General features: G+C 41.9%; 1 long non-coding RNA gene across 1 annotated transcript; it reads left to right on the top strand.

Moving 5' to 3' along the window:
- Positions 1-8806: 8806 nt before the first annotated feature.
- On the top strand, positions 8807-19773 carry LOC120406618. Its single transcript, XR_005599413.1, has 3 exons — positions 8807-8939; positions 15600-15650; positions 19570-19773. It is a non-coding gene; the product is annotated as an uncharacterized LOC120406618 (long non-coding RNA).
- The last annotated feature ends 528 nt before the right edge of the window (positions 19774-20301 follow it).

Raw genomic sequence — 20301 nt, 5'->3', positions numbered from 1 at the left:
CTTTTCAGACTGACTCTCCAGGGGAAAAAAGCACTTAAAATAAACTATTGGCACTGAACCCATGTCCCACTCCTCTCTCAGCCCTCTAATGCTCAAAACAAAAAGCACTTAAAAGGGCTCTTTTGGGACTCAATTCATGCTCCCCCTTTCTCTTCTCTTCCTCTCTTTATACTCAAGGAAGTAAAGGTGCTTAAAAGGGATGTTTTGATGCACAGCTCATGCTTTTTCTGTCTATTACTCCTCTTCTTACTTCATCTGAATGGATTTTCAAGTCTCCTCACCCTCACAAAACAAATTACACCGAGTATGATATCATGACGGGGATCTTGAACTGAACGTTGCCTTGTGGTTTCCATTGCACTATTGATTGCTGCACAGGGGCACTATGAATTTTGCAGTGACCTGATGAAACAGTTGTTGCAGATTATTTTTTACATTTCCTTTCTACAGCAAGAAAATATAAACAAATATCAGTCTAATCAGCGTATTAGGCTCACTATTCATCATGAGTCTAATCAGTGCCAAGGAATGAGTTAAAACTTGTTGGCTTGATGAGACTTGTTTGTTTTTATGGAAGTTAAAAGTTGGAGCATATACAACAGCAATGCCAAGACTGTGGCCTATGGACCAATAGAGCACTGACTGGTGGTCCATTGATACTTGTAGGTCGCATGAGGAGACTATCAATGTATTCAGTTGTTTCTAGAGAGGTGTAAGCTCTTTGTTGCAAAGGAGAGGATGAGTTCTTGTAAAAGTAGCTGGAAATGAAGAAAAACAGCCTAGCTGTGTCTACTAAGGATTACTGGTGAAGAAGAGAGACAAAAGGAGTTGTCATCAGGAATCAGAGCCATTGTGGGACTGGAACTCGCAATCGTCAACACAAGAGGAATATTTAGGGGAGATGGGGAGTGACTTCAGCCAGGCATGTCTATGGGAGAAGCTAAAATGAGAACTAGAGCTGGTCAAAATGGTCAGTGCATATTTTGACAAAAAATGACTTTTCTACCAAAACATTTTTATAAAAAAAATTAATTCTGTTCATTTTTTTAAAAGAATGTTTCTTCTGAGTTAGTTTAAAGTTCATTGTTTTTCTCCTTTCTTACCCTTTGCCCTGGTTCAGTAGAAAAAGGGAAAGAAGGGGGGAGAAAAGGAAAACCGAACATTTTGCAGGTTTGGTTTTGTTGAAAAACAACCCAAAAATATTTCCATAAGACATTTCAAACCAAATAATTTTTTTCATTCATTTGAAAGCTTTCACAGAAAATGGACAGCATTTTCTGACCAGCTCTAAAGAAGACCATTTGGTTGGGCTGGGCAGCATTTCTAGGGGAGCAAATGAGAAGGGAACTATGTGCAAGGGAAGTATGTTTGGGGAAGAAGAGGACCAGGCAGCAGGGAAGCATGTGCAATGTGTGTGTGTGGGGGGGTGGGGGAGGCGGGGGGGATTTATTCCTCTAGGTCCATTTCTATCATCTACTCACCTTGAGTATGCATTTCAGCACACTATCCAATACTGGGTAACAACCCACCCTCATTGGCATAGAACTGAGGATGTTCAGCACTAAAATCACCAGCTGCTGTGACTTCAACTAAAGGGCTAACTCTGTTAGCTGGTAGTAGAGGTAGGCTTTTATCCTCTATACAGATCAGCCGTTATAGAGGAACACAGCACATTAGCCAGTTTGTTACAATTGCAAGGAACACTGCTGGCAAAGTCATATATCCTCACCTTACACAAATCCCTTGAGTGTTACTGAACACTCTTAGGTACATACATCCAAGTATAATGTACCAGATGCATCCCAACATTCTGTTTCTATCAATGGAATATTAAGGCTTGACGCAACTCCCACTGAAGTCACAATAAAAAGACTCCCATTGACTTCAGTAGGCACTGGACCAGGTTCTTAATGAGGATGGCAGCACAGCAGCTCTGGCATCACACCAGCAGCATGAGTGTTAAGAATTGTGCGTGTCTGAGGGAGAGTAGTTTGTTTGTACGTTGTTGGAAAGTGGTTTAAAAACTTGGCTGTAATAGTGGAGATGGGAAGAGTGACTAGGTTTTTCTGGTCAAATCCCACTGTATGTGAACATGCCCAGAACGATGTCCTAGAGCTGCTTGTGCTTGCTAGCTACATGTGAGAGCTATTTAATTCTAATCAAACCTTAAGCAAGCAATACAAAATTGTATTGCTGTTTATGAGGGGCACAGACTGTCTTTGTTTGTTTGTTTAACAAGAGTCAGCCGGGAAAGGTGAGGGAACAGATACAACTGAGAACTCCCAAAAAGATTAGGGGATTCACAAAATCCTGAAGACTGAGGTCCTTCACCATCCTCAGTATGTGTGTGCAGATACACAGCAACAGAAAGGGATCCTCAAAGGCAAAAAGTGCTATGTAAATGTAAGATAATTATTATAGAAGTCAGTTAACTTACTGGACTCATAAGCCTTACATATGATATGATTTATGATTGATAGAGATCTATAAAATCATGACTGGTGTGGAGAAAGTAAATAGGGAAGTGTTGTTTATTACTTCTCATAACAGAAGAACTAGGGGGCACCAAATTAAATTAATAGGTAGCAGGTTTAAAACAAATAAAATGAAGTATTTCTTCACAACGCACAGTCAACCTGTGGAACTCTTTGCCAGAGGATGTTGTGAAGGCCAAGACTATGACAGGGTTAAAAAAAGGACTAGATAAATTCATGGAGGATAGGTCCATCAATGGCTATTAGCCAAAATGGGCAGCGATGGTGTTCCTAGCTCAGTGGTGGGCAACTTGCGGCCCATGGCTGCATGCGGCCCATCAGAGTAATCTGATTGCAGGCTGAGAGACATTTTGATGACATTGACCATCCACAGGCACAGCCCCCCGCAGGTCCCTTTGGTCTGATCTAGTATGGCCATTCTTATGTTCTTATCTACTGACTCCTCTACCTATCTTTCATAGATTCCAAGGCCAAAAGGACAATTGTGATAATCTAATCTGACCATCTATATAATACGGACCATAGAACTTCCCCAAAATAATTCCTACAGAAGATCTTTTAGCAAAATCATCCAATCTCGATTCAAAATTTGTCAGTGATGTAGAATCCACCATGACTCCAATGGTTAATTACTCTGACTGTTAAAAAATTATCTTATTTCTTATCTGAATTTGTTTAGCTTCAACCATTGAATTATGTTATACCTTTCTCTGCTAAACAGAACAGCCCATTATTATTAATGATTATTAAATATTTGTTCCCCATGTAGATACTTCTAGATTGTAATCAAGTCACCCCTTAATCTTCTCTTTGTTAAGCTAAATAGACTGAGCTCTTTGAGTCTATCACTAAAAGGCATGTTTTCTAATCCTTTAATCGTTCCCATGGCTCTTCTCTGAACTCTCTCCAATTTATCACCACCAGAACTGAACAGAGTTTTTCAGCAGTGGTCACACCAGTGCCAAATATAGAGGTAAAATAACTTCCCTACTGCCATTCGAGATTCCCCTGTTTATACATCCCAGGATTGCATTAGCTTTTTTTGGCTAGCACATCACAGTGAGAGCTCACAACCCTGAAATCTTTTTCAGAGTCACTGCTTCCCAGGGTAGAGTCCCCCATCTTGTAACTATGGCCTACATTCTTTGTTCCTAGAAACACATATTGTTTGCTTTGGCTCTGGTTACCAAAAGATCCAGATGACTCTGGGGAGCTGCCAGAACTTTTCCCCGCTGCTGGAGTCTTTTCTTACAGTGGGGACAGGTTCTATCAGCTGGAAGTCAGTGGGACACTACATGGATAAAAATAGCAGTGTGGATGGCTGGGGGAAGTAGACAGCCATATAAGGTATGTACAGGAGTGTCTGTACTCTACTCACCTAAGCTGTGTCTCACTGATATTGCTACTTAAACCTATGCTAGGGAAGCTACACGAGTACATATTCTACGCACCACTGAAGAAGCAAGCAGTGCATATATAGCCTTAGAGGATATGTCTACACTGAAAAAACAAAAAGCCATGAGTTTCAGAGCCTGGGACAACTGATTTGAGCATGTGGGACTAGCACTATGGGGCTAAAACTAGCACTGTTGATTGTCATGCCATCTAGAGTGGCTCATGACTGTAAGTGCCAATCCAGGGCAGACAATCAGAAAGCAGGGCAGAGACCCCAAACTGGCTGAATGTTCTATAATTAGGTTTCACCAACCCAGGAACAAGTGTGAACTCCTAAAGCACTGTAACAGTCTTACCCTGGAGTCACAGACAGTCCCCTTGGGCATTGCAGTCCAGCTTGCCACCCGGGCAAACTGGACTATGTAATAGATGGTCACTTTACACCAAAAACCACAACTATATTCAGGTTACTCGCAGTCCCAAAGCACCAGCCACTTACCTCAGGTCAATTGTACTCAGATCTCAAACCAAAGACAATGCCTGTATTCAGTCCTGTAACAACAGGCTTATTAACTACGAGAAGAAATGTGAGTTATTTACAGGGTTAAAACAGGAAACATACAAGTTTGAGTTACAAACTTAGATTTTTAAAGGTAATATAAGCTTCTATAATGAGCAGCTTTATATGTCCTTTAGGGCTGATCCGTGCCAAACAGCATGGGGATCGTTTGCTTGTGTTTAGGAATCTTTTCCCCTCTGAGTCCAGACATTGTAAAGAGACCCCAATTCCTTCTGGTCAGGGATATTTATCCCCCACTCACCTGAAGCCAAGCTGATGGGTGTCTGCATGTAACCTTTTCATGGGTGATGGTGGGAGGGCAATTGACAAAGTATTTGTTCCACAATGGCCCATTTGGATTCAATAGTCTTTCCTGATGGGCAGAAGACCAGACCTTCTGAAACAATCCAGCATTTTGCATTAGGTGATGTTTTCTTCCTGTTTGGTGAGTTACAGAGTTTCAGAACAAACATTTTACAGTTTGTGACATTACCCAGGGTAAAATCTGGACAGATGGACAGCTATGTCCCCTCAGTTCTTCAACCTGGGATGCCTTTTACACTGCTTCACTGTGAGAGCCACCACTCCTGGTCTGCTCACACACAGCCTACAGCATGTAAGTTACTCCCAGTTATACAGTATATAGCCAGCCACTCTTGAATTGCACTGCCGAACAGCACCAGCAAAATCCCAGTCCCAGACTTGCTCCCAGAAATGTATATCTTGTACCGCCCAGCGCTCTCCTTGACAATACAAGCTCCTATAAGGTCTGTCATTTATTAATAGAAAATGATATGCACAGATCCCATTATCTCATATGGAGTTTCCCAAACACTTCAATCCAAATACACATTGGGTTAGATAAAACAGTAAAAAAAGTTTCTTAACTACAGAAAGATGGGCTGGAATACAGATATTATAAGTAGGGTTAATACATGCAGCATCCTATGAGCATTTCATAAAGCCTAAACACATTCTTATAACACTAATATCTATTTACACTATACTAAATAAGAAGTAAACCCAGACTGGTTTCCAGCTACACATTTGTTAGTGTTCAGTGAGGCCCAGGACCTTGGCATGAGCTGGCACCTCATCTGCCAGCATCACATAAATGTTCCCACTTGGGCTCGTGCCTGAGCTCAGAGTCTGTGACCCTTCTTGTCACCGGGTTTCACAGCCTGGGCTTCAGCCCAAGTGGGATGTCTACCCTGCTATTTTTAGTCCTGTAGCATGAGTCCTGCAAGCCAAAGTCAGTTGACTCAGGCTCGGAGACCCACAGCCTTTTGCTTTGTAGATGTACCCAGAGGCCTGGTCTACACTACGCATTTAAACCAATTTTAGGAGCATTAAACCGATTTAACGCCGCACCCGTCCACACTAAGAGGCCCATTATATCAATATAAAGGGCTCTTTAAACCAGTTTCTGTACTCCTCCCCAACGAGAGGAGTAGCGCTAATATCAGTATTACCATATCGGATTAGGGTTAGTGTAGCCGCAAATTGATGGTATTGGCCTCCGGGCGGTTTCCCACAGTGCACCACTGTGACTGCTCTGGACAGCTATCTGAACTTGGATGCAGTGGCCAGGTAGACAGGAAAAGACCCGCGAACTTTTGAATATCATTTCCTGTTTGCCCAGCGTGGAGCTCCGATCAGCACGGGTGGCGATGCAGTCCCAAATCCAAAAAGAGCTCCAGCATGGACCGTATGGATGTGATCGCTGTATGGGCAGACAAATCTGTTCTATCAGAGCTCCGTTACAGAAGATGAAATTCCAAAGCATTTTAAAAAAATCTCCAGACAGAGGCCACAGCAGAGACTCAGCACAGTGCTGCATGACAAGCGTAACGGAAAGCCAAAGAATCAAATGGACGCTCATGGAGGGAGGGAGGGGAGACTGAGGACTCAAGCTATCCCACAGTTCCTGAAGTCTTTGAAAAGCATTTGGATTCTTGGCTGAGCTCCCAATGCCTGTAGGGTCAAACACATTGTCCGGGGTGGTTCAGGGCATAGCTCGTCAATTTACCCACCACCCCACCCCCAGAAGGAAAAGGGAAAAAAATCGTCTCTTGACTCTTTTAAATGTCACCCTATGTGTACTGAATGCTGCTGGTAGACGCGATGCTGCGGCAGTGAACTGTAGCATCCTCGCACCCCCTCCTTGGTGGCTGATGGTACAATATGACTGATATCCATCGTCATCATCAGCCTTGTGGCAGATGGTGCAGTACAGAAGGACTGGTATCCGTCCTCATCATCAGCCCATGAGTGCAACTACTTCCCAGTAGATGGTACAGAACGGCTGGTAACCGTCTTCATCATAGCAACAGGGGGCTGAGCTCCATCAGCCCCCGCCCTTCATGTGTAAAGAAAAGATTCAATTGTCCCAGGACTAGCAGCGGGATGCTGGGCTCCTCTCCCCCACACTGCTTAATGTCCTGTCTGGACAATCATAGCAGCTGGAGGCTGCCTTCCCCTCATTTTATCTCACTAACAAGTCACTGTTTCTTATTCCTGCATTCTGTATTACTTCATCACACAAATGGGGGGGACACTGCAACGGTAGCCCAGGAAGGCTGGGGGAGGAGGGAAGCAACAGGTGGGTTGTTGCAGGGGCACCCCCTGTGAATGGCATGCAGCTCATCATTTCTGTGGGATCTGACATGGAGCAGCTGTGCTTTCTGGTTCTCTGATTCACTGGTTCTCTAGTACACTTGCCCCATACTCTAGGTAGGACTGATTCTATTTTTAGATACCATAAAGGAGGGATTGACTCGGGAAGTCATTCCCATTTTTGTCTTTTGCGCCCCCGGCCGATCTCAGCCAGGGGCACCCATGATAGCAGCAGAGAGTACAGTACAGAAGGACTGGTAACCATCATCTCATTGTCAATTTACAATGGAAGCAGATGGTACAGAACGGCTGATAACCATCTCTGCTATCATGCAAAAGCAAATGAATGCTGCTGAGTAGCGCTGCTGAATCACCTCTGTCAGTGGCATCTAGTACACATACGGTGACAGTGACAAAAGGCAAAACAGGCTCCATGGTTGCCATGCTATGGCATCTGCCAGGGCAATCCAGGGAAAAAGGGCGCAAAATGATTGTCTGCTGTTGCTTTCCCAGAGGAAGGAGTGACTGACGACATTTACCCAGAACCACCCGCGACAATGATTTTTGCCCCATCAGGCACTGGGATCTCAACCCAGAATTCCAAGGGGCGGGGGAGACTGCGGGAACTATGGGATAGCTACGGAACAGCTACCCACAGTGCAACGCTCCAGAAATCGATGCTAGCCTCGGACCGTGGACGCACACCACCGAATTAATGTGCTTAGTGTGGCCGCGTGCACTCGATTTTATACAATCTGTTTTACTAAACCGGTTTATGTAAAATCAGAATAATCCTGTAGTGTAGACGTACCCAGAGTATAAGATCTATGAAGCAGGGATTGTCTCTCACTTTGTGTTTCTACAATGCCTAGTGTAATAGGGCCCCAATCTGAACTGGGGCCTCTAAGCACTAATATAATATAAATATTAATAATTAAATAATAAGGCTTTGATCCTGCAAACACTTATGCATATTAGTTAATTTACACATGAATGGTCCTATTGACTTCAGTAGGACTAGTTGTGTGTAAAATTACTCATGTCTGTCAAGTATTTGCCGGATCAAGCCTATGACTCTTACATTTAGTCCTTTTACATATTTTATGAGGCTTATAGCAACTATTTGGGCTTACTTTTTTAACATATATACCCTTTTTTACTTCAACAAAGGCATTGGACTATATTTTCAATGAATAAGCATTAAAATAATCTATTTCATATATAAATATAGAAGGGAGAAAATCCCTGTTCACTCCTGCATTTTATAATAATATTTTTTTAAGCATTTGCGCAGAGTAGAGCAGAAAAGTGCAGTTGCATTCTGCAGTATTTAGTACCAATTTCAGAATAACAAAAGATGATAGTGGAAACAAAAATACTATTCTTTCACTGGGAAGCAATTAGGATGGGGATGGCAGCTTTCAAATGAGACTGTAGTTCCTCACTGAGCTATAATTATCTACTATTTGCCAAAATTGCCATTAGAAGAACACTGCCATGATTGAAAACCCTAATTACCCAGGATTTGAGGTTTGAGGAAACAGTTGTGTTCTCACAGTGCTATTAATCCAGATTTTAAATTGGAATTAGTTTGAAAGGTAACACAAGTTTTATGTAACACTGGGGTGTAGTTGTTTAAGATGTTGAAATGTTGGGCTTCTTTTTGCAACCTCTTGATCACAATAGGTTAATTTTTACCACTGAATGGAACCTACATTGTTCTGTTTCCCTTCTTTTCCAGAGCCGTATGCATTTGCACCAAGAGCAAACTTCCTGCTTTTCTTGGATATAAATGAAGTGTTGGAGGAAGAATAAGAAATGTGGCTATGATTCTACCATGCTTATGTCCATAGTGGACAGATGAAAGCAATAAGGTAATGCTGTTATTTTAGTAATTATAAAATCAAAATCTGTAATGTTTTAAAGGTTAACTTTATGAGAAATATAAATGGAACGTGCTCAAGAGAAGATTTGCAACGAAATCTCACAGTGCATATTGTTTCATATCCTAGTGACCCCAATTTGTGATAAGCATAGAAATTCTAGAGATTACCTGTAAGAAAACATTGATTATGTGAAATTCACAGAGTCAAAATTACGACTGATCTATATATACTTACACCACATTCAGACCCCTCATTTCCAAGTACTTTCCAGTGAGTGATTTGCCTTCGTTTCTTTACTTAGCTGCTGATTTCAGTGGGAGCCCTGCATGCATATCTGTGGACAGAATTTGGCTCTTTGTTTCCAAAAGCACTTAACAATTGTTAAATGCAAGTTAAGGTTAGATGCAGGTATAAATCAACAGTGTCCCTGCAGTCTGGAAGATGGTACTGCATAATTAACATAGACAGACAAGATAAAACAGATCTAGAGAGGGGAGCAACATGGTTAGAGAAGTCGAAAAGGAGCGGCTGTATATTATGACAAGTAGAGTGAGGGAAATTGACATGCATATAAGACAGAAATGAGAAGCAGTATAATTTGTCTTAGAAGACATCTAATGAGTCTTATTCGTTTTTGAAGCAGTGTAAACTAAGAAAGAAGGCTAGAGTTTGATCTCTTAGGGACAGGAGTATGTCTGGGATGCCTAGTTACTAGCAGAAGTGCTTTATAAATGCATATTGCAGTAGTTGAGGTGAGAAATGACCAAGGCATGGTTAAGTGTTCAAAGGTAGGCATGAACAGAGAAGATAGGTTGAAGTTATTGCAGAGGGAGATGCAGGAATTGCAAGAGGTAAGGAGGGGAAAGGAAGACTGAGGAGTCAAACATGGAACAGAAGAAATGGTGAGAATGTGTGATGGGCAGGATGGTGGACTTGTCAGGAGTGATGTAGAGGAGAGAATATGAGAGGTAATGGGAAAGGAACACCAGCTGAAAAGGGGGAAAACAGTACTTGATTCTCCTGTTTCTTATGCTGGGATTTCAGTGGTGTTACCCCAGGACAATTTTAAGTTGGAAATAAAAGCACAATTTTAAAGTGAGGATTGTTGACGATTGGAACAATTTAAGCAGGGATGTGGTGATTATCCATCAATGGAAATCTTTAGATCAAGACTGAATGTTTTTTTTAAAAAGAGACTCTCTAGTTCAACCACAAATTATTGGGCTTGATGCATTAATTACTGGAGGAGATTCTATGGTCTGTGTTATGCAAAAGGTCAGACTGGATGATCACACTGGTCCCTTCTGGCCTTAAAATCAATTAATCTGATTTACCCCAGTATAAGTGAGAAGTGAATCAAGCCTACAATTTCCTAGACCTCAAGTTCTTATCACGATTTGTGATTAATTAACATGTGAACTGGAGAGTTTTATAAGTAAATCCTGAGGAATCAACATTTAAATAGCTTTGGGCTTTTAGCCTTAGGCTCCCTTTAAAGTAATTACTGGGGATGTGACTGGCAGGCTACCACACCTATTCCCCTCCTGTACAGTGTATGAATGCAGTCCTCAGCACTAAGCCACATAATATATTTTCAATAGAAATGCACAGCATCATCTGCTAGTTGTGTATCAATGAAATATTGTTGACATTTTCATCTGCCTAATAATGAAAGTGGGGTTAACTTGTGTGACTCTGAGAATTTGGTCCATACTCTCAAACCGTCAGACCCAAAAGAACTGAAGGAGCTCAGACCTCCACTGTGCTAAGCCTGGCTTAATTGTTTCCTCGAGTCATCAGCGTCATCTCCTAAATTAAAATAATTAATTGTTCATAATAATAACTCATTATGACTATAATAACTTTTGATGCTGTTTGGTATTGCTTTAATTAAAAATTAATATGCTTATTCTTGATTTTGTTAATTAAAATCTAATTATACATTTGTTTATTAATCCCTTCTTAGTGTAGACAGTAGTAACATGCTTCTTTAGGGTCTAGGGTCAGGAAGGATTCTTCCCTGCAGTTGTTGGCACAGAGAAACTCTAAGTACTTCCTGGGTTCCAACAGAGCAGAGAGGTCACCTTTTGTTCAAAGGGAGAAGTATCCTTTCTACAGTAGAGCAGCTAGATCATATCAGATTAGACTTTCAGGGTGGCGTCATAGGCTTCCCTAGCTGCATCACCAGATGCAGCAGTGGGGCGTATAAAGCTAAAGTTGGGAAATACAGTGACTATGATGGTGGTTTCTTTCTTACCTTACCGGATCTCAGGTAAACAGGGAAGAATTTTGATGGTATAAATGTATAGTGGTATACTGAGTGTTCTGTTTTTGTGAGCCAGAAAGGAACAAAAGGGACATATTGAGCTGAAGACTCACGCTCCTCTCCTCTACAAAATAAAGATGCTCAGAAGAGGAGGGAGAAAGTCTGGTTTCTGTAGGTGGGTGGGTCCACAGTCCCTCAGCAAAAAGGGCAGGAGGCCCATCATACCTCCTGACCAACAGGAAGGGAAAAATGTTTCACAGGTAAATGATAAAACTACCTGGCGGGGTGGGTGTCACGATGTTCAAATTCGGCTTTGAAATATCAAAATAGATATCAATTTTAGCTACTTGGGGTTGAAAATGTTGGCCTTGGAGCCTAAGGGCTCCTTCAGAGATGCATAGATTTTAAGGCCAGAAAGGACTACTGTGATCAATGTTTGACCCCTCTGAATAACACAGGCCTAGAAATCTACCCAGTAATTCTTGCATCAAGCCCTTTAACTTGTGGTTGGGTTGAACCAGAGCATATTGCTTAGAAAGACATCCAGTGCAGAAGTAGTCTGGATCAGCGTGGGCATAGTCTGGATCAGAAAGTGCATTAACTTAAGTTAACATTATTATTCCAGCAGGGCCATGAATATCATACTTCTGTTGTTAGACTTTTTCTTTTCTGTGGGCTGGTAACTTCCATGGCCTGATAGTTTGCCCATCCCTAGAGGAGAGTGGCAGATTTTATGGAGCTGGGAAAGATAACAAATGAAAAAGAGTTATTAACAAGGGTGGTAATACAGGGAGGAAGAGGGGGAGAGAGACCAAATTATGGGAGGGGATAAAAGGCCAAGAAAGGTTGATTCTTTTCATCCAAATTCAGTTTTTCTGCAAGAAAGCTTTACTGGTGCTCTACCGGACAGACAAGAAATTCAGTCTGGCAATTCCCTTCGTTTAGGAGAACCTCAATTCTGCTGTTGGTATTAGGTGGTTGTATTGTTTTGGTGAAGCACTGCATGGTAGGTGCTTGTGCAATTCTGGTGTAAATCACTGAGATGCAGTTATTAGTGCTTGGAAAATAAGAGACAAATTCTGTCCTCACTTACATCAGGGCAAATCTTCTGAAGGTAATGGGATTGCACGGGTGTGTTTGAGGACGGTATCTGATTCTGCCTTTGTGAAGGTATAAAGCAGGATCAGTCATCAGATATCAGTGGAATTGCACTAGTACAAATCATTGTAACTGAGGTCAGAATCAGTCCCAACGTATTCCTTTTGTACATTTTCAGAGCAGGCTCCATTTAAACCCTGTATAAATTATATGTAGAGCAACAACACTTTAAGTGTCTATTAACTAGTGCTTAACTAATGCTAAATTACAGTGACATTCACAGGACTACAGCATGAATTTATTATGATATGGGCTATTACAGAGAATACAAAATGAAACTATAATGAAGGGACCCATAAGCCTTTATTCTCATTTTTCAACTTAACATGCACAGTTTTTTTAATTTTTTTTTCTGGAGATCAGCTTCTTCTGCATGGTAGGACAATATGTTGGCTGAGTGAAACTCGGCAAAAAGGAGCCTTGAAACACAGGACAGTGAATTGTCATCTGAATGGAGTTTTGCAGATCATGCACTTCAGTTTGGATTTCAGATACAAGCAGGATTTTCCTAGTTTATACCCATAAATACGAGCTGCACACAGAACATCCCAGAGTTCAGACTGACTTTATACAAAATGTACTAGTAAATGGCCTCTGTGATTGCATAGTGCATAGAGACTGGTTGTTTTCATTGTTGGTGAAACTAAACAATACTGCGCCAGATCTGAAGCTCAGTTCAAGGGGAATCTTTTCTCTGACTCAGTGGGCATTGGATCAGACTCATCGTGCATACATGAAGTTCCTGAAGTTCCCTCTTCTGGAAACGTGCTGTCCTCTTGCTTCTTTTGCAATAGGGACAAGAAATCTTGATGATTGTCAAAAGCTCCAGAATGCTTCAAAAACTGGAATGTCATGATGCTTTCTTGAGTCTGATTGAAACTTTTCTCCCTTGAAATTAAATCATTCCTCTATGCCCTAAGGAAATGATGTAAACATGTATCACGTATTTCTGGCTGCAGCATAGCCTGTGCTATGCGAACAATAATGATTCTTGTTGGAAGGCCCATTTTGTTCTGCTTCTAGGTCTAGCAAGGGAATAAAAGAGCTAAGTGCAGCAGCCCAGAACTAATGTCAAAGGCAAATGGCGATTGAACCGTCAGAGTTCCAAAGTCTAGAACCTACACTTTTCAAATGGGTTCTAAATATGGCAAAATGAGTTCTCCCAGGCCTATTTCCATGAGATGTAATTGCCCATACTCATATTCTGCCCTGGATCTGAAGGTCACAAAATGCTTTTCTGAATAATTAAGGCTAAATTGTACCTACCTTTTGCACAGAATGCGGAAGAAGCCTTCCTGTCCACATCCTCCATGCCCATCATGCGAGTCAAGCACAAAACCAGCCTGGCATTCAGAGCAGGGAAAGAATTGCTTTCTTCTAACAGCCCTAGGGAAGCAGGCTACTCTATAGAGTGGCTGCAGCATCATGCTCCCACCACTCAACTGTGCCAGCCAGGAGAGCTGGGCTGCTGTAGAAAGGAGAGTCCACTGTACCCTCTTAATGCAGACTGCACTTGCTGTAGTTCTGGGAACATTGCACTTCCTGGAGCGCCCCTTGGGACAGTACAGTTCTCCACAGGCCTGCATATAGATAAGTAAACCAAAACTCCACTATGTTAAGGTTGCAAAGTCAAGCAGTCAAAGGTTAGGAAATGCCAGAAATAAGGTTGCCCGTGCAACCTTAATTCAGCCCCTTTGTGTGTATGCATTACAATATTGTCTTTAATTACATAATCAGATACTATTTTTTCCCACAAGACCCCTGCTTTATTCAGTGCAGAGAATGGATGGTGTTCAATTAAAGAGCAAAGCGATTCAATATTTTGTTTTTTCCTCATTGTTCCATGGGTGGCCACACACCTTTGTTACTGCACACTATTCAAGCCTTGCTTTGAGGACAGAAATATTAATTGCCTCATGGGCTTTTCTATGATGCTCACCCCTACTGTTGCTGAGTGCTTTGCTCATGTTAATTAATTTATCTCCACAGCAACTCTGTGAGGTGTGAGGGGATGTTATTGTCCCCATTTTACAGATGGGGAGCTGAGGCACAGAAGGCTTGAGGTCAAAAGTATCCACTGATTCTTGGTGCCCAATTTGAGATGAGTAGGACCTGACTTTTCAGAGTACATGACCACAGGTCCCATTGACTTTCTTTGCAGTTGTGAGAGCTCAGAGCTTCTTCAATTCAGACCCCAGGCTCTCAAGTCAGGCACGCAGAAAACAAGGCCACACAATTAATGACCATCTGTGAAGAGATTGGTCTCAGTGATTTGCCCAGCATCACGTAGGAATAGAGCTGGGTATTCCCTTTCACAGAGCATTTCCATCGTTCAAATGAAAACAAAAACTTTTTTAAAATTACCCATAAAAGGGAATGGAGCACTGGTTCTTGGGCAGTCCCAGTCTCCTTGCCTAGGCAGTCTCCCCTCACCTAGCTCCTAGTTCCATTTTCCTTCCCCAGTCAGTCCACAGAGCCCTTGTGCCCACTGGCTTCAAGTCATAATCTCCCCTTCCTAACTTCCAGGACCATTTTCCCTCCCCCATGCTAGCCTCCAGTCCCAGTCTTCTGCATTCAGTTCAGGTGGCTTCCTCCTCCACACTACCTGGCTGGTAGTGGAGTGGGGTGGGAGGCATTGAGAGCACAGTAGAGACAGTCTGCCTGCTCTCTGTTCTGCTGCATGGATCTGGCACAGCCAGGAACTGCAATTGGAGGGAAAATCCTGCCCAGCTCCAAGCAGCCTTGGGCTGTAGCATACCCAGCACTGATGGACTCTTTGGGTAATTAAGCTGCTAAATCCTAGCAAGTCTCTATGGAGCATGTGTGAACTGTGATTTTTTTTGCCAAAGGCTTATAATTTGGCCAAATTTGAGTGGATTTGCATGGGGATGGCAAAAGGCGCATTCCTGACACAGAAATCAAACAGCCAAATTTTAAGTTCCAGTTCCTAAAAAAAAAAAGTTGCCAGAATGTTTTAACATGGGCAAAACAACCTATTTTTCCCCTACCCTCATTCTTGGAAATAGATCAACCATTTTGGTTGAATTTTAAAATCAATCCTAGGCAGACACCTGGCATGAAAAAAAATCAGCCCAAATGGTTAAAGATTGGCAAAATCATAAGCAACTGAAAATAGGTGACATTACCAGCCCTGCCTATAATACAATCTGAGTATCAATGAGCTCCACAATGCTCCTGAAGTTATTACTTATCCCATTTTACAGACGACTTACCTGAAGACTGAAAAGGATAATTGTGTTGCCCAAGATCACACAGTGAGTAGTAGAATTGGGAATAGGATGCTGATTTCCTATACCTTGCTCTATCGCTGGTATTTCTTTGGGGCAAAGGTTACTGTCTGCATTTTCACATACCAAAATGAAATGAATAGATTTTTCTTGTCTGAAGAAGGGCACTAAATACTTGCAATTTCTCTGATGATTGAAAAGAAATACAGAGGGAGGGATAGCTCGGTGGTTTGAGCATTGGCTTGCTAAACCCAGGGTTGTGAGCTCAATCGTTGAGGAGGCCACTTAGGGATCTGGGCCAAACATTGGTCCTGCTAGTGAAGGCAGGGGGCTGGACTAGATGACCTTTCAAGGTCCCTTCCAGTTCTAGGAGTTTGGTATATCTCCTTTTATTATTACCTTAGGAAGAGATATATTGTGAGTAGAGAACATTGGTCTTTTATTCCATTGCTCTCCTGGAATAAACAACAACAATAAGAAAAGACAGATATATAGTTGATAAACATAAAGACACAGTGATGTTTTCTTTTGCTTTGGCCATTATATGATTGTTCGACCACAATTGACCTGATGAGATGACAGTCACTGAAAGATAATAAAAGCAAAACACTTTTCAGAGAAAAAACACACATTAATTAAAGATGTAGACTTGTTAGTTAAGCAAACTCCAGCTCACCTGAACTGTTGATCTTCTGCTGTTCTTGTAGATTTTTTTTTAAATGTGAAGGGAAGAATTAAAATAAGAGTATTTAGCTATTTAAAACAGCAGGCCATGCTAGTATCTCCTGTTAAAACAAAGACCATAGAAACACTTCTGAAGACCAAAGAGAGTGATGTCTGAGTTAACGTACAAAACACCACCGTCATGTTATAGTCAAAGGAGGAAGAAAAGACAGCAATGAATGAGGTAGTAGGGTGGGGGAAAAGTTAACGGTATGAAGGAATATACGTGAATTGGCCATATAACTGATGTATGTTGTTTGCAATTTACAAAGTTAGATGAAGATATGAGTTGAGTCCAAATGGCTGGAATAGCAAGTATAGAAAAGTTAGGGGTGGAGAGGACTGGATTTAATCTTTCAAGCCCATCTGCACTCTAGCCACATGGTGCTTGAAAATTTGGGCTTTACCCAGATGGGGTGGATTTCTCCCATAATGATGGTGTGTGTTTATCTATATTTTTTAAACGTGCCTAACCAGTTCCAGGTGGTATATGCAGGCAAGGAAAAAGTATTACAAAATGTTTGTAAAGTCTCTTTCTCAGTTAACCCAGCAAGAGTTTCAGTGACCACCCTGTCGTGAAGGGCAACAAAACGTGGCTATGTTGGACTGAGAAGTGAAGCAAGTCCGCAGTCAAAAACCCTCACTGAAAATGCTCCAGCCTCATCATTTTTAAACCAGGGAACTGTTAGCTCAAACTCCTCAGCTGATGCCCCCAATCCTGTCATTTTAGGAAGAGATAATTTTTCAAGTATCAGTTCTCAAATCTTGAAGCCAGAACAGATCATCGAGCTCTCTCTGAAAGGCACCACTAAAGAAATAGACAGCTGCATTCTCCACTAGTTGAAGTTTCTAAATGGTTTTTGAGTATAGACCCATATAGAGTACAATGTAGTAATCAAATTTCAAGGTGACAGAGACATGGACAGCGGTAGTCAGGGGCGGCTCTAGACATTTCGCCGCCCCAAGCAGGGCGGCACGCCGCGGGAGGCGCTCTGCCGGTCACTGGTCCCGCAGCTCCGGTGGACCTCCCGCAGGCATGCCTGCTGAGGGTGCGCTGGTCCCGCGCGGCCCCCAGCGGACCTTCCGCAGGCACGCCTGTGGGAGGTCCACCGGAGCTGCCTGCCGCCCTCCCGGCAACCGGCAGAACGCCCCCCGCGGCATGCCGCCCCAAGCACGGGCTTGGCATGCTGGGGTCTGGAGCGCTCCTGGCGGTAGTGAGGCAGTTATCCAAAGGAAAAGACATTAGTCTTCTAGCCACATGCTGGTGGGGAAAAAGCAATCTTGGCCCTGCAGCACTTTGAATATTTGAAGCAGCTGGATTTCCACTAAGACCCCCAAGTCACAAATGTGCATAACAAATGAAAGTCGTACACCTCTCAGTCAAAGGAGAAATAATTGCACCCACCATTTCTTTTGCTTCCTTCCCCAAGCCTACTAGAATGACTTCAGTCTTGTCTGACTTGGGTCTTGGCTAGGTAGCCATCCAGACTTCAGTCTCTGTTAGGCACTGTGTAAGTCGTTCTACTGAACTGACCTGGCTGGAGTATATATAAAACTGGATTCCATCAGCATACAGCGAAGCCACAGCCATATTTCTTTACTAATCCTCTGAGAACCCAAAGGGTGAAAAACTGGTACCCTGTGGAATCCAAGGTGACCAGACGTCCCGATATTTGGGTGGTTGTCCTGATATTTCACCAGCAGCACTTGGCTTTTTTTTTTTTTTTTTGCTCCGCCGGCGGACCCTCGCCCCCAGGTGTCCCAATATTTTCTTCATCTCATCTGTACATCTTCATCTCATCACCCTAGTGGAATCCCACATGAGGGAGAACACAGGAAAAGTAGAATTCAATCCTGCCAGTTGCTGAGCACTCTGGCTCTGATCCAGCAAAGCACCTAAGTATGTGCTTAACTTTAAACATGACTCCATGGAAGCCATGGGAGTCCCACAGAGTCATGATCAAGCCCGTAATTGTTAAATACAGTCTAGTGGGATCTCTTTGGGGAAAAAAAGCACTGGAATCATTCAAGAGCAATCCACAGGTGTGTTACAAACACCTCGGGGTCAACAATGTTGAAGGAAGACATTGCTCTAAAAGAATAAGTATATACGCTGTGCTCTCATTTGCTCAAAGGCTCCTTTAGTCTGCTTAAAGGGATCTTAACATAAATGAGAATAATCTGGTCCCTGATCTTGATCCATTGCCATGTTTTAACTCTGTCCTTGTTCTTCCTGTTTAAATTCCAAACTTACTGTAGATTTAACATAGTTGTTGTACATTAATAGAGGATACAGAGTTTCCTGCTACAGCAAACTGACAAGGTTTTAGAAAGAGAAGAGATAATAGGAACTATAAAACTTTAAACTAATCGCCACACCTCTTTTTGCTTTTCTGTACTTGTATTGTACTACAGTTTAGGTGCTAGGGATCACTGTTATGCTGGATGTGTTTGGATTAGTTGCAAAACAAAGGTCCTGACCATTTCTGGTCGTTAAAATTCCCCTGGCACTCTTTGCTGGCTTAGGAGTGTCAACTCCAGTATCCTGGCCGAATTCCAGTAAAGAAAATAAATTGTACCTAGTCTACCTTAAATTCTCATGATGTTTCAGTTGGCTACATTCTTCTTTACTTTCTATTCTAAGAACAATATTTGGTGTTGCCAGTTCAGAATCGCTACCATATTCTGTACTGGGAGTGGCTCCGTTTTAGTGGTGATTAATGAAGAGTTCCCTGTTTATAAAGTATGTTGGGATCCTTCTGAATAAAAGGCACTATACAAACATAAGGCATTAGTTAATTAATCGTAAGCTAATTTTTCTTCATTCTTTCCACTCCCTGAACATTCTAAAATGATTTTCTTTGTCATTTCTAAGGGATTTACTAAAATATTACTCCAGTATATTCTACTGGGGGGAGGAGGGGCAGGGGAGAGAGCCTCTCTAGCTATAAACAGTACTGACTGGTACCAATGTACCATATAATTGAATGTTATTTCCATATATTTCAGGCTACTTGTAGCAATCTCTAACAAATAAGAGCATCTTGTAAGGCCTTTGGATTGTTCTTGAATGTACGAGTTTATTTCTTATAGATATTTTTCAAAAAGAGGGAGAATATTATTTTTAAACTGTACTTCAATAGCCAGTTTGTTGTTTCTGTTTCTGAAGCCATCATAAAGCATCCATAAAGTGGTATTTCTCTTGCATTTTACATGACTCCAGGGCTTGCTGTTCTCGCCTGTCAGGTCTTTTCAAATCACTTAACGTTTACTGGAACAATTCTACACTGCCGGATTTGCTGCTCATCCAGCGTGGTGTTTGTATCACAGCTGCTACACCAGAGTCATCTCAATAAGAGGAAACGTTTCTCACCACTTCATTAGTACACAGCAGCATGAAAATAATAATTTCCTCTGAAAATAAAAAGCCACAAACCTTTCATCTGGGGAAAAAATCATGAAAAAAGTAATCTTGTTTTTGTTTGGGAGCTGAAATGTTTGTGGTCATTAAGGTAAACTTACAACCTGTCGTTGATTCAATTAAAATGTGGCAGAATTTGTGATATGTCTATACACTTCTTCCAGAGCAGGTTGGAACATTCAGACATACTGAATAATGAAAGATGAGGGTATTAAAAAATCACAGAGAGTAGGGGTTTCAGGGCCATGTCTAACCTCAAACCTTTACAGACAGTAAAGAAAAACACATCTTTTTTCAAGTATTTTTGGCTTTCTATAGCTATTTAATCATATTGTTCTAATAATAATAGTTTTGTCTTGCTCATGATTTGTGGAAAATTTTGTAAACACCAGAAAGTGTACCTACAAGGGAAGGCACCAAGACTCTTTTAATGGAAAGCTTGTTTTCTGGCTATGATGCAAAATAATGTATGTTGGGCAATATTCAATTATATACCATTTAAGGCTAGATCCCAGTCCCTGTTACACATGTAGA

Source organism: Mauremys reevesii, linkage group 5 (assembly GCF_016161935.1).
Source record: "Mauremys reevesii isolate NIE-2019 linkage group 5, ASM1616193v1, whole genome shotgun sequence".
Taxonomy (NCBI): Eukaryota; Metazoa; Chordata; order Testudines; family Geoemydidae; genus Mauremys; species Mauremys reevesii.
Note: the sequence above shows the minus strand (reverse complement) of the source record. Positions and strands in the feature narration are given on the sequence as shown.